Source organism: Microtus pennsylvanicus, chromosome 13 (genome assembly GCF_037038515.1).
Source record: "Microtus pennsylvanicus isolate mMicPen1 chromosome 13, mMicPen1.hap1, whole genome shotgun sequence".
Lineage (NCBI taxonomy): Eukaryota > Metazoa > Chordata > Mammalia > Rodentia > Cricetidae > Microtus > Microtus pennsylvanicus.
This window is the reverse complement of record NC_134591.1, coordinates 61,661,205-61,677,066: the sequence shown is the minus strand read 5'-3', so window position 1 is coordinate 61,677,066 and position 15,862 is coordinate 61,661,205.

Here is a 15,862-nt window from a genome sequence, read left to right as displayed (position 1 = left end):
GTGTGTGTATGTTGCCACAATGTGCACGTGGCATGTGGAGGTCAAAGGACAACTTTCCAAAGCCGATTCTCGTCTTTCCCCTCTTTGAGGTCTCTCTTGTCTCTGCTGCTATACCATATAATCCAGGCTAGCTAGTCAGTGAGCTTCCAGGAGATTCTCCTGTCTCCAGCTCTCATGAATGCTGGAATTACAAATGTCAACTATGGGCTGGAGAAATGATGGCTCAGTAGTTAAGAGCACTGACTGCTCTTCCAGAGGTCCCGGGTTCAATTCCCAGCACCCACATGGCAGCTCACAACTGTCAGTAACTCCAGTTCCAGGGGATTTGGCACCCTCACGGAGATATGATATACATACAGGCAAAACATCAATGCACATTAAATAAAAATTAAAAAAACAACAACAAATGTGGTCTATAGCATTGAGCTTTTTGTATAGATTCTGGGAATCCAAACTCAGGTTGTCAGGCTTGGATGGCAAGCACTTTTACCCACTGAGCCATTTCCCTGCCCCCACCCCCACCCCACACCCCCCACACCCACTCTTACCCATGTCTCTTCTAAACACTTTGGTGCCAAACCCAACTGTATTCTTCTTTGGTTTAAATCCCCCATGGCTCCCCGGTGCTGTCAGAATAAAGTTCAAGTTCTCACCCTCTGCATGGCTGATTTCCACCATCTGACCCCTGGGGACTTCCAGCATTCTCGTCCCTCCTCCCATCCTCCCTTGCGCTCCAGGAACCGGATGCCATGTACAAATGGGGCCAGGCTTGTGTACCCCTCCAAGCCCTTGCTGCTCCCCCATGCCCAGGCTGTTTGCCAATAGCCCTTTCTCGCCAGCAAGTGCAGCTTCCCGGCCCCTCCTCCAGCTGCCCCCCCCCATCCTTCTCAAGGTCCACTGGACCCTGGTCACTGTGCAGCTGTGCACTGGGCTCCCCGAGTCCCTGGAGTTGAGCTGTTCAGGGCCAAAGTGTGGAGCTGATGTGATTACCTCTGATCCACCCGGCACTGAGGACAGCAAATAACTGAAGAAAACAGTGAGTGGGTCTCCGAGTGTCCTCCTGAGGACAGTGGGGACACTGAGGCAGAACCCCAGAGCAAACGGCACAGCCAAGTTTCTCTCAGAAAAGCCAGGTCAGCTCCCAGCCCCTGCCCACTCCTGTCTAAGCCGGCAGGAGCCGCCTCCACTCATTCCCTCCCAGGCATTTCACCTCAGCCATCAGTAAATACAGAGGGGGAGAAAAACCAATCCCTGCAGGGCCTGGGGAGACAGCTCAGTGAATAAGGTACCCGAGGTGGAAGGATGTTCAGATCTCCAACACATAGGAAAATTGAGTGGGTGTGGCAGCCCCCCCCACAGGATCTCTATAGTTGAGGATCCCCCAAAGTAACAGCAATTCCCCTGGGGCTGTAGCAGAATGTGAACCCCAGCATGAAGGACTGTGGGCAGCCTTAAGGAAGAACTCTGGGCTATCTTAGCATTTAGTGATTCTTGGAGAGATAGCCAACAAGCAAGGGGGGTGCAGCTTGCTCAGTCCCGGGGAGTGCAGGAAGAGGCCACAGTTAGCACACAGACCTTCCTTGAGGCAGGGGGATGACCCAGCTGACTTTCCTGAGATCTTCCATTCTCTCACTTGGGGGGCTACCGCTCCATCTCAGGGCCCATCACTCACGTTAATTACCGAGGAAAAGCCGATTTCTCCTCATTCCCAGACTCAAAACGACAGTATCATTAGGCTGGTAATGTGCAGAGAAATTGTGCGTGTCTGTCTTGGAACATGTCCTGAGCCAGAACGGGTGAGGGCACCCCAGCCGAGGTTTGCCTCCAAGATGTTCCCTGTGGCAGAGGGCCAGCTCCTGAAGAGATGCTGTGCCACCCGGGGAGAGATACTCTCCTTCTCTGTTCAAGCACCAAAGATAGTAATTAAATCCTTCCAGCCAAAGGCAATAGATTAAAAAGAACGCAACACACAAAGCTTGTTGATCTGAACAGAGCTGCGCCTGGCTCGACACAAAGACACAGACCGCCTTGTCTTAGCTGAATTTGAGCCGAGGCCCGTCTGCTGCCACAGCCTTTCCAAGTCTTGCCTGTGCCCTTTTCTCTATATGCCTGCCTGCCTCTGAACCAAGAGGCACTGGAGAACCTTCCGGCCTCTGGAAGGGAGGAACTAGCTATTCTTACACCTTGCTTCCTCACTGGGGAAGCCCTTAGCTCACATGGTCTCTCCCTGCCACACTGGCTGCTGTTCACACACCTATTCCGACATCACATTAGGCCACATTCAAACCCGTGAGGAAACCCAGGCCCACAAAGGTGAGGGGAGTCATCTAGGTTCGAGTCTCAGAGCTAAGCTAGGCTGGAGGCCAGGCTGATGGCAGAGTCTCAGTCATTCCCCCCCCCCCATCCACCAGGTAATCCAGGAACACAGTCCTCTCCCCCCCCCCCACCTCCTGCTCTAGTCTTCAAGCTGAGGAGGGCGTGGCAGAGGCCGGGAGTACAGACGTAATTACAGTTCCTGCTCCGCTCCCCTGCTAGGGAGGAGTACAAAGGGCTCGTCTCACCGGGAGCCAAAGAGATGCAAATTAAAACAACGGGACAATACCTGTTTCCGTCGACTGAAATTAATACAGGTTTTTGTTTTGCTTTGTTTTGTTTTCTTAAAGACAGCTGCGGTGTTGATGGGAACTGAAATCCAGGCTCTGTGGATGAAGGGGAGCTAGAGCCGATTTCCTGGAAGGTCACTGGGCGGTGAGTATCCAAAGCTTTAAAAACCCACAGACCTCTTCACCCCCTTAGTCTACTTCTAGGGGCTCAATCTAAGAATTAACCAGAGATGTTTAAAAAATAAATAAGAGAGAGCCATGCACAAGGACATTCAGGGCTGGTATTTATAACTGTGAAAAATCATAGCTGACAAAAATGTCTATGGGTGGAGGGTAGGTTAGATAAATTAGGATCCATCCATATAGGAGAATATTATGCAAACATTAAAAGACATGTTCTCAAAGAATCTTTAATCACCTGGGGTGGGTGGGGGATGCTTGCTGTATAGGAGAAACAAAACTGCATGAAAGGAAGGACACCAGTTGGTCTGTGAGAAATAAACTCAGCTGATCTGAAAGGGTGGTTTCTTTTCTTTTCTTTCTTTCTCTTTCTCTCTCTCTCTCTCTCTCTCTCTCTCTCTCTCTCTCTCTCTCTCTCTCTCTCTTTGAGACAGGGCTTCTCTGTGTAACAGCCCTGATTGTCCTGGAACTCACTCTGTAGACCAGGCTGGCCTTGAACTCACAGAGATCCACTTGTCTCTGCCTCCCAAGTGCACCACCACCACCCGACTCCAACTTATGCTTTTATCTTTCCTCCAAATCTTCCCCATGTGTTCAGGGGAAATGTCATTAGAAGTACATGCAAGGGGCTGGAGAGATGGCTCAGTGGTCAAAAGCATTGACTGCTCTCCCAGAGGTCCCGGGTTCAATTCCCAGCACCCACACGGCAGCTCACACCTGTCTGTAACTCCAGCTCCAGGGCTTCTGACAGCCTCTCACAGACAGACATGCAGGCAAAACACCAACAAACATGTGCAAGGTCCTAGGTTCAATCCCCATAAAGAGAGAGACAGAGGCACAGGCCCTGTGAAGGAAGAGAGGGAGCAGGTCTGTCAGGAAACTACGAGTTATATCCATCCACCCTGGGACAGAGGTGTCATCTTCCCTGAATCCCAAAGTGAGTAGCTCTGACCAGGACAGGAAAGTTCAGTGGTTAGGTAAGAGTCACGAGTGAAGGCACAGAGACAGTGACAGACTGAACACTCCTGGAAGCCCTCAGTAGCTCAAGCTACAAGAAGCAGGGAGAAGAATCTAAACCGGGGAGATCTAAAGGCCGAAGAGGTGCAATTGGCCTTGAACAGAAAGTCCTGTGGAGGGGTCTTTCAGGGAGGGGCAAGAAAGCAGAGGGGACGGGGGATGTGAGGGGTGGGCGTGGCCACACAGGAAGCCTCTAAACCAGCAGGTTATCCTGAAGAGGTTGTCGGAGGGCCTGGGTGAGAGTGGGGTGGACTTGGTCTGGCCAGGCGGCTGAGAGGTGGGAGGGGCCTCTGGAACACTATTGATTGGGGAGGGGAGGTGGGCTGGGGGATGGAGGCTGTGCTGCTGACTGGAGCACACACTTGCACACAGACGCACACACGCACGCACACATTCACTCACTCCTGGGTTTAGCTAGAGCATTCCCTCTCTATTGCTCCCATATGGGAAGACTGGCATTTATGTGGTATTCCATAGCAGGTCCTAGGAGAAGTTAGCGCCATCGTCACGTCCTGCTCACCTCGGGATTACTCTAGGTACCTCTGCACTTCTGTCTCTTCTATATTGCCAGCCTACAACCCAGAAGGTAAGGGACAGGGCAGGGACATTCCTAGGAAGCCATGGCCAGGTCCCTCCCTCAGCTCCCCCCACACACTGTCACACATGGCTGCAGAGTCATAGAGACACGACAGTCACCCACAGGGACTCTGACAGTCACGTCACCAGCTTTGACATACACCCAGGAAAAAGCCCAGCAGAGGCCATCACACAGTCAAACTGCCCACTGCCACACAACTCCACACAAGCAGATCCAGCCTAGGTCTCACACACAGGCCATTGTGCTCCCTCGGAGTTCCCAAGGTCCTCCCGCCGGCACCACCCCCCCACCCCGCCCCACACCTGCTCCCTCCCACCAAGGAAGACAGGACAGAGGGCTGACTGGTAGAGGGGCCAGCACAGGGGGACTGGCACGGAGACCTACAGCCAAACGGGGCAGCCCAACCAGGAGGGAGGCCTCTGAGAAGGGTTGCCACGGCAACAGGCTCCCACAGAACCAACCAGAGGCTTCAATCCTCGGCTCTTATTTTTAGAAGTTGGACCTGGACTGGTTGGGCCTGCCAGGGGCCAGGTTCCCACAGGCACAGACACCAGTCAGAACCTCCAAGGGCTCTGGTAGGCACTACCTACAATTGGGCTCCCTCCCCAGGGTCATGCCCAGGGGAGGGGCTTCTTGCTTACCTGTCTTCACCCTGACTTGTGGCTGTCTGTCAGGAGTACTTCCATCCTCCGGTCCCAGAGAGGGGACACAGCCTGATGATCCACGACACCATAGCCTGTGAGCCTGTGGATGGCTGTCGTTTAATCTACAGTGTGTCAGGGGAAGGGAGGGGCAGGGACTTGGGCTGATTTATATAGGGAAAGCGGACCAGGCTGTGTGTGCGTGTAATTGGGTGTGAATGAGTGTATTTGTGTGTACTTAGCGGGGACTCTTCTATTGTGTATGTGTGAGAGAGAGACAGACAGACAGAGAGAGAGAGAGAGAGAGAGAGAGAGAGAGAGAGAGAGAGAGAGAGAATCCCCTCTTTTACAAGAAACAAAATTGGGAAACACCACCACAAACTGCCATTCCTACCATGATTTGGTAAATGTGAGGAGAGAGGAGACTGGAAGGGTGGAGGGCTTAGAGCATTTGAAGCAGTGATTCCTGACCTATGGGGTCGTGACCCCCTTAGGGTCAAGCAACCCTTTCACAGGGGCCGCCCAAGACCATCTGAAAGCACAGATAATTACTTTCAATTCATAACAGTAGCAAAATGACAGTTATGAAGTAGCAATGAATATAATCTTATGGTGGCGGGGGGGGGGGGGTCACCACACAGCCTGAGGAACTGTATTAAAGGGTTGCTGCATAGGAAGGTAGAGACCCACTGTTTTAGAGGGTAGACGGACAGGATGGTGGCCCTGGCATATCCAGGTGGATAAAGCCTGGGGGGGGGGGGGCTAACAGGGAAGCCAGAGCAAGCTGACTTTGCGGTGACTCCTCCAGCTGCTGGGGATTTCTCTGTTAATCTGGGACCGCTCTGTTTGCATCTCATTTGCTTACATTTGCATAACAAGGGCCGGGCTGGCACCAGGGATCGAAATTCCTGGCCTGGGTAATTGTGTCGAAAAAAGCCTCGGGAGACTGAGCAGGCATCTTAGGGCCCTAGAAGTCAAGGCAGGGGGTTTTGCCTGTGGACAGAGGGTCTCCAGTTGATCCACCCTGGAAACCCGACTTCCTCCCTAACCCCTGGGCAGGAGGGGTAGGGATGAAATGGAGAGGAAACTGAGACACCCACCCTGGCTTCCAGCATGGATCTGAACCCAAAGTATTCTTGCTGGGGGTAAGTAGCCTGAACTTGGCAGGGTCTGGGCTGAGATGCGAGAGGGGGCACTCAGCCGCTTCTGCCTCTCCACCCACTCCTGCAGAATGATTGATCTCCGGTTATATCCTGGACCAGTAACTTTCGGCCTACCTCCTCCAGGGCTCTGGGACCCAGGCAACAGACATCTCTTCCCTGGGTCTCCTCCTTTAGATGACCCCACTTTAGCCCTTTTCTACCAAAGTTAAAGAATGCAGAGGTGCACAGGACCAAAGAGCTATGTGACGCGGGACTCCAGCCCTCTTATAACCGGCACCTCAACCCAGAACTCCCACACAGTCAGAAGTCAGTCACTAGAGCTTGCGGGGTCCTCTCCCCTCCTCAGAGTGGCTGTTTGCCAGGAACGAGGACCAGGCAACAAGCTGGAGACTGAGGTGCCCATGGCATACGTACAAGGTCCCTGGAGTACTGAGGTGCCCATGGCATACATACAAGGCCCCTGGAGCTGCCGGGCAAGAGAGGGACTGGATGGCTAGCTGCCTTCTTTGGAATGCCTTAAACACTTGGGGTGGCTTTGACAAGCTGTTTAGCCTTGGCCAAGTTACTTAATCTCCCTGTGACCACGAATGGGGTTAAGAACAGTAGCTGCGGGCTGGAGAGATGGCTCAGAGGTTAAGAGCACTGACTGCTCTTCCAGAGGTCCTGAGTTCAATTCCCAGCAACCACATGGTGGCTCACAACCATCTGTAATGAGTTCTGGTGCCCTCTTCTGGCATGCGGGCATACATGGAGGCCGAACACTGTGTACATAATAAATAAATAAATTAATTAAAAAAAAGAACAGTAGCTGCCACTGCAGGCTGTTGTGGGGATGTACTGAGCTAATTCATGTAAAGCACTCAAAACTGGGCCTGGCGCGGCGTACTAGGCATGTATCAGCTATTATCCATCACCGGGAGTTGGTGCTTTTCCCTCCACCTGAGGAAGTAGCAGGGTCTGGGATACCCCTGCACTCCAGACTCCCTCTGCTCCTCACTCACTCTGGACGCCCAGCATCGAGCAAAGCAGGGGCACTAACTCCCATGGTCTCTTTAATGTCTTTATTTATTTATTTATTTATTTATTTATTTATTTATTTATTGGTTGAATAAATGCGAAGACAAATGAAAACCTGGGGCTAAGCTGAGTCAAAGAAAGAGCAGCAGCCGGGCGGTGGTGGCGCACGCCTTTAATCCCAGCACTCGGGAGGCAGAGGCAGGCAGATTTCCGTGAGTTCGAGGCCAGCCTGGTCTACAAGAACTAGCTCCAGGATAGGCTTCAAAGTTACAGAGAAACCCTGTCTCAAAAAACCAAAATAAAAAACAAACAAACAAAGAACAGGCTGGAAGGACTGGGTCGGGGGAATAGGACAGGCAGATGTTTGGTGGTAGATTTCTGGGGTCCCCAGATCTATTTTGCCCAACCATCACTTTCTGTTGACTTTCAGTACATGTTGGTCAGCAGGGGAGTAGCTGGCTACTGTGGTGTCTGCAAGCCAGTCCTGACTTTGGGAGGTGGCTCTTCCCTGTGGGAGCTAGAGTGTCCACCTAGGCCCTGGTCCTTCTGAGTCCTATAGATCCTTCAAAGGTCTAAGTGTAGGGCTGACTCTGAGCCAACTCACTGTCCACCTTGGTGTGGGGCAGGGAGGCTGGGGGAGATGCCAATGTTACATCCTTATTTACCCTCCATCCCTCAGTGCACCTGCCTGGCAGCAGGCAGTCTAGCCGTGATGAAGAACCCTCTTGGGGTCTGACAGCTCCCACCAGCTGGCCAGTCTGGTGGGGGAACCTGTCAAGGGACACCGTCTGCAGTCCTTGGCCTAGTCATAGGTTCACATCAGACAGCGATGGTTTGTGAGCCTATAGGAGTGATAGTGTGTGTGTGTGTGTGTGTGTGTGTGTGTGTGTGTGAGAGAGAGAGAGAGAGAGAGAGAGAGAGAGAGAGAGAGAGAGAGAGAGTCCGGGCATGGTGTTAAGGTCCTGGTGCACCTGTGAGGAGCATTTCATATGTCTATATTCATGACTTTCCATGTTTACATGTTGGCCTGTGTCCTTTTACACGGTAGGATTTCTGTGTATGATGGCTTAAGTCCTAGACTGGAGACTTGGTGCGGAGATTTTCTTTGTGGGAAAGGTATTAGTTCATGTGTTGTGTGTGTTTGTGTTAGGTCTGTTGTGTTGGGTATAGTGTGCGTGTGTGTGTGTGTGTGTGTGTGTGTGTGTGTGTGTGTGTGTGTATGCATATGAAGGTCAGAGGGCAAGCTTGGGTACTGTTTCCCAGAAACTGTTCACTTTGTTGTTTGTTTGTCTGTTTTTGAAACAAGGCAGGGTCTCTCATTGGAACATGGGACTTGCAGACGATGTGAGGTTAGCTGGCCTGTGGGGCCAGGGATCCTCCCATCCCTGCCTCTCCCACACTGGAATTACAAGCATGTGTCACGTGGGTTCTGAAGGTTGAATTCAGGTTCTCATTGCCGACATAGCAAGTATTTGACTGATTGAACTACCTTCTCGGTCTTGAATATTGGGTTTATTTGTATAATTTTGAACTAGAACTCTCTCTGTAGCCTAGGCTGACCTTGAACTTGTTACCTGTGATGGTTAGCTTTATGTCAACTTGACATAAGCTAGAGTTATCTGGAAGGAGGGAACCTTAATTGAGAAAATTCTTCCCTAAGATCCTGATATAGGAATCTTACCAAAAGCAATCTATAGATTCAATGCAATAACCATCAAAATCCCAGCAAAAATTTTCACAGACCTTGAAAGAACAATACTCAACTTCATATGAAAAAAAAACCCAGCATAGTCAAAACAATCCTGTACAATAAAAGAACTTCTGGAAACATCACCATCCCTGACTTCAAACTCTACTCTAGAGCTACAGTAATGAAACGGCTTAGTATTGGCAAATACTAACAGACAGGAGGACCAAGAGAATCAAATTGAAGACCCAGATATCAACCCACACACCTATGAACACCTGATTTTTGACAGAGAAGCTAAAATTATAAAATGGAAAAAAGAAAGCATCTTCAACAAATGGTGCTGGCATAACTGGATATCAACATGTAGAAGAATGAAAATAGATCCATATCTACTGCCACGCACAAAACTCAAGTCCAAATGGATCAATGACCTCAACATAAATCCATTCACACTTAACCTCATAGAAGAGAAAGTGGGAAGTACACCTGAATGCATTGGCACAGGAGACCGCTTCTTAAATATAACCCCAGACACTGAGAGCAACAATTAATAAATGGGACCTCCTGAAACTAAGAAGCTTCTGTAAAGCAGAGAACACGGTCAACAAGACAAAACGGCAGCCTATAGAATGAGAAAAGATCTTCACCAACCCCACATCAGACAGAGGGCTGATCTCCAAAATATACAAAGAACTCAAGAAACTAGACATCAAAATAACAAATGATCCAATTTAAAAAATGGGGTATAGACCTAAACAGAACACGCTCAACAAAGGAAACTCAAATGGCTGAAAGACACTTAAGGAAAAGCCAACATCCTTAGCCATCAGAGAAATGCAAACCAAAATTCTGAGATACCACCTTACACCTGTCAGAATGGCTAAGATCAAAAACACTGATGACAATTTATGCTGGAGAGGATATGGAGTAAGAAGAACACTCCCCAATTGCTTATGGGAGTGCAAACTTGTACAGCCGCTTTGGAAATCACTATGGCAATTTCTCAGAAAATTAGGAATCAATCTACCTAAAGATTCAGCAGGGGCTGGAGAGATGGCTCAGTGGTTAAGAGCATTGCCTGCTCTTCCAAAGGTCCTGAGTTCAATTCCCAGCAACCACATGGTGGCTCACAACCATCTGTAAAGAGGTCTGGTGCCCTCTTCTGGCCTTCAGGCATACACACAGACAGAATATTGTATACATAATAAATAAATAAATAAATAAATAAGATCCAGCAATACCACTCTTGGGTATATACCCAAAGAATGATCAATCATACCACAAAGACATTTGCTCATCTATGTAGCATTATTCATAATAGCCAGAACCTGGAAACAACCTAGATGCCTCTCAACTGAAGAATGAATAAGGAAAATGTGGTACATTTACACAATGGAGTACTACTTAGAGGTAAAAAAAAAAATGACATCATATTCCCACAAATAAACAGAACTAGAAAAAAACATACTGAGTGAGGTAACTCAGATCCAGAAAGACAAATATCATATGTACTCACTCATAAGTGGCTTTTAGACAGAAAGCAAAGAATAACCAGCCTACAGTCTACAACCCCAGAGAACCTAGACAACAAAGATGACCTTAAGAGAGAATACATGGATCTGCCTAGGAAGAAGAAAAAGGCAAGATCTTCTGAGTAAATTGGGAGCATGGGGGTCGGGGGAAGGGTGGAAGGGAAGAGAGAATGAAGAAGGAAGGGAAGTGGAGAAACATGTATAGCTCAATTAAAAACAATAAATTATATTTAAGGTCATTTTTTTAATCCATGATGGGGGGACACAGTCCATTGTTGGTGGGGGGGGCATTCCTGGGTCTGTAATAAAGCAAGCTGAGCAAGCCAGAGGGTGTAAGCCAGCACTCCTCCAAGGCCTCTGTATGGTTCCTGCCCTGTTTGAGGTCCTGTCCTATCTTCCTTCAAAGATGGACTATGATGTGGAAGTATAAACCAAATTAACCCTTTCTTCCCCAATTTGCTTTCGGTCATGAGGTTTCATCACAGCAATAGACACCCAAACAAAGACACCGTCCTTCTGCCCTGATTCCCAGTCTGGGGGTTTTCCATGGGGACCTCTCTCAGATCAGGAGAAACTGAACCTTTAGGTTCATTTCTTCAGAGCGGCTGGAAGATCCTATGAGGGAATCCAAGTCAGTCAAGGAGCCCTAAGGCACCCTAAGTCTCCCGAGCCCCACTTCCTGGAGGTGGGCTCTAGCTTCATGGATCCACGAATCACCAGAGTTCCTGGGTTCGTTAAGGCATCCTCTCCTTCCGCCACAGAGAGACAATCACATGTAAACCCCCTCTTATGGACAGTGGTATTTCATGCAGAACTAAGTACGAGTCAAGCACACACACACACAGTGTCCCATGCCCATTCGAAGCAAGCCTGTGATGGATACATAATCATGTTTATATTATGACACACCAATGTAGCTTAATATAAACGTAAACATAGAGGTGCATGCATGTTTCCATGTTGGAACATATCTACAAACTGATAACATGTACACATGCACACAGAGATGGGAATGCTTAGAACCATAAGCGTGCATCATTCTTGCATATCTATTCATGTACTTCCGCCCCTTCGCATCCTTTCCTGCCCTCCGTCCGCTTCTCAGCTGCTTTAGGTCTCGGATGACTCCATGCAAGGTGGACATCAGAAGATGGCGAATATGGCCCCATGTGTATGAAGCTGTGTTTATATGTCTACCTTTAGATCACTGTATGTCTCATAATCTGCGTAGTTCTAGCTCTGTATGACATATGAGTGTCTCTTTGTGACACTGGGTATTTTTCTGCATGTCTGTGTTTATTTCTGGAAGGACTTCCATGTGCCTGTGTTTCTCCATCTGTGTGAGTTTAAGTCTGTGTAACTATGTCCTATGGGCCATCTCTCTGTGCACCAGGATGTATATGCCAATGCGTACATATCTGGGCATGCCCCTTCTGCCATGGCTCTGTCGTCCAGCCTCTACAGGCTAGCTCAAGTGCTCCACTACCGGAGGCTATGGCCGGGGTGGGGCCAGGTGAAACTGGCCTGAATTCCCCAGCGGTTGACAGTCGTATTTACAGAGCTCCGAGTAGGACATAATTGCTTCTATTAATCTTTCTCCGGTTGTTAATTGCTCACTTATCGGGTTGTGTATTATGCCGACTGTTGCTCTTAATTCGCCTCCATAGCTGCAGGTGTTTGCTGCCTTATTAACTGTTAATCGGCGCGGCTAGGGATAGCGACTTAATTGGCCCCCAGAGTGGGACACAGGCGGGCCAGCCGGGCACTGCCAGGCTCTCAGCCCGTCCCTGGAACTCTCACCTGTGGGGCACAGGTGGCTGGCTACAGGGAACGGGCCGGTGTGCCGCCAGCAGAGTGTAGTCCTGTATACAGCAGTCGGAATGACAACTACAAAGTACTGTCCCCATATAGTCCCTCCTCCTCCCAGAAGCCAACTGACCAATCAGAGTCAAGCTCCTATGCCTTTCTCCATCACCAACAAGCATATTCTTCTACCCAAGACAGGAAGCAATCCCATTTATTTTAATTAAGCCTAATGAGAGCTATCCCAGCACAGAATGGAACTGGGTTTTGCCCTTTAATGCCCCTTCTGCCTCCTTGTGGCTCTAGCGGTCAAGGCTGTTAAGGTTAGAAGAACACTGGGTGAGAGAAAGGCAAGAAAGACTCTCCCAGAACACGAAGAGCAGAAACCAGACCCAGCAAGGACTCCCCACCTTTCAAGGAAGCAGCTTCCAGGAAGTTCTGTTCCACCCCAGCCACACTTCTGCTTGCATAGTCCCAAGACTGGGGAACTCACTCCCTGCACTGCTGCTGCAGGGTGAAACGGCTCTTCATTCTCCCGTCCCCAGCTGTGTTGTAGCAGAGACTCCCAAGTGTCCTCAGTGGGGAAACTGAGGTCCAAGAAGGGCAAGGGAGTTACCCCCAGAGCTCTTCAGTCCTCTCCGATGAAAGCTCAGACATGCAACTCTCTGAACAAAATTCCTGCTCTCCTTCCCTCTACCCCATCACAGGCCTCTCAGTCTGGCCTCCCAGTCATCTGCTGCTGCTTCAGGAATACAAGGGCTCCTGACTCGGGGAACTCCTTGAGAGCAAGAGGGAAGTGGGAGGCCAGGGTGCATGGTACACCAACCTGACTTGACCAACAGCTCTCATCCCATGCCTGGGAATCCAGGCTGCCCTGACGTATGGAAGTTCTTCCTGCCATGTCTGGAGCTGAAAAGGAAGTTCCGTTGCTTTCGCTGGGTTCTGAGTAGACGGAACTGGGTTCTAAAGAGGTGGGGAACAACCAGACTCTGCCTACTGTCCGTCCATCAGAACATCAACGAGTATGTGTCAAAGTGGCACTGGCGTGCCTCGCACCTTCACATAACCTAGTGAGTTAGAGATTAGTATGCCTATTTACAGAGAAGGAAACTGAGTCACAGAGAAGGGCACCAACCTAAGACGACACAGCTAAAAAAGGCACAACTGGGGTCCAACAAGTCTCAGGGAACTGAGTTTTCCGTTAGGACGTTTCGGTAAGGCATGAGCGGACCAGAGCTGATGGTCACTGTCAGAAGTCTCCCACCCACCTCAAAACCGAGAACACGGAGACACACACACACACAAAAAAGAAACACCCACAAACCACTCACGCATGCGCAGTCCAGGTGGCCATCCGACGGGATGAAAGCAAAACGAGAGGAACTGTCCAGGGATAGTTGCCCAAACAAGTTCCGGCTCCGCCTCTATGTTAATGACATGCAGATATATGTAAATTTGCACACGCAACTGCTTAAACCTTTGGGAGCAATAGGGTGACACGGGAGCAGTTGCTATGGAAATTCAAAAGAGACGCTCTCCCCCCACCCCCCGCCACCCCGCACCAGCAGGCGCACAGACACGTGTACAAAAACCCAGGGTTCCTCGCTCTGGAGCCCAGAGGATCACGGAGTAACAGAGGGTGTGAACCGGAAGGAACCCCGGAGACTGCGCCCAGCCTGGGGGTGCCAACGCCGGTCCTGGTTGGGGGCGGGCGGTGTCCGCTAAAACCCTTTGGGCAGCAGGCGACTCCTTCTCGGCCTAGCAACTAGGGCCCCGCCCGGCGTTGCATAGCAACATTCCTAGAACCTAGCAACCGCCGATCACACCCCCTAGCAACGTCATGCCAAGCTGCGTTCCTGGTCCCTGTCAAGAGATAAGCAAAGAGCTTGTGAACTAGGAGCAGAAGGTGGATGGGGGGTCATGTGTCCAGTCCCCATCCCGAGGCAGGATACAGAGTTTCGGGGTCTGTCTGTCTATCTATCTATCGATATATCTATCTATATCCCACTTCCCGGGGGCGAGTTATCAGAAGGCCGCGTTGGCATCCCCACCTAGGGAAGGGCAAACTGAAGCTCTAAAGGCAGGCCCCTGCGGAGGGCAAAGGCTAGCTCTTCTCCGATGCCTCTTCCTGTCTCCCGAAGAGAAAGCTGCGGCCAGTGGGAGGCGTGCGCCGCGGCGTCCCCAACCCCGCTGCGTTAGGAAAGCCACCCAAGTTGCAGGCTCCAAGAGGAGCTGCAGGTTTGCATAGTAATTGACAAAATTTGCATTTAGCGCTGAAGCTGCGGCATTCCCGTGCCCTCTGAGCCAGAGGAGTTCCCTCAAGAGCCCCGTTCCTTTCCCTGGTTCACCTATCCAGAACCTTCTCTCTGCTCTCACTTACAATCCACCCTCGCCCACCACCCCCGCTTCCAACTCCTCCTCCCATTTTCTCTCACCCCCCCACCCCCAGCTCAGCTTCGGTCCTGCCAGCCCCGACCTCCATCCCAAGGCAGAGGGCCCCCTCTGCTGTCGGCTGGGGGTAGGGCAGTCGCAGAGCTCTTGGGGTAGAAAGAGGGGCACCTCTTATTAATCATCTGTCCCTTTCCAGCCCAGCAGGCTCCCGAATGAGGCATATTACGATGCTGCAGCGAAGGGCGGTGTCCTGGGTGAATCAGCCTGGGGCAGCTAGTTCCCAAGTCAGTGCCCAGACTCACAGCTGCTATGAGAAGCTCACTCCGGATCCAAGGCAGGGCAGCCGTCAAGCCACAATTCCACCTCAACAGGCTTGAATGTCTTCCCAGGCCTAGACCCTGGCTGTCTCTGGGAGTTGGCAGGACCTGCACAAAGCAGTCCCCTTTAACAGAGACCCACACAGAGACCTGTAGACACAAGCCTGTACTGGAGGCCCTCGCCAGTGTACACGGACACAGACATGTAGGGAACAAGGTGGTACTGTGTGCCATCCCTCGGTTTATCCCAAAAGAAAAATGGACATCAGAAATGTAAAATCACTCCTGGAGCTGGAGAGAAGGCCCGGATGGCCCAGAGCCTATTAACCCTAGCATTAGAGGCAGGGGGATAACAGCTATCTAATTTCCAAAGCTCGCTGGTAACCTAGCCAAAATGGTGAGCTTCCCGTTCAGGGAGAGATCCTGTCTCAAAGTGAGGACAGGGAGAGGAGAGGATGCCAAAGCTCTGCTCTGACCTCCGTGGCTCATTGATACGCTCGCACACAGTAATTAAATGAACAGCACAAAGCCATCCCTTTCCTTTTCCTAACAAACACCTCTACCTCCTTGGACCCTCTGTCTGTCAGTTTCTCCTCCAACCCCAGTCTGTCTTCTCTCCCAACACGGATTCTTTCCCTTAATTCAGATTTTTTTTTGAGACGGTGTTTTAGCCAGGGTTCTCTAGAGGTACAGAACTTACAGAATGAATATATATGAATATATATACATATGAATATATACACGCATATTTATTAGAGCGGCTTCCAAGCTGTGGCCCAGCTAGTCTAACAACAGCTGCCTACCAATGCAGAGTCCAGGAATCCAGTCGTTGCTCACTCTACAAGGCGAAGGGATGTCTCAGCTGGTCTTCAGTACACGCCGAATCCCTAAGAAGTAGGCTCTAATGCCA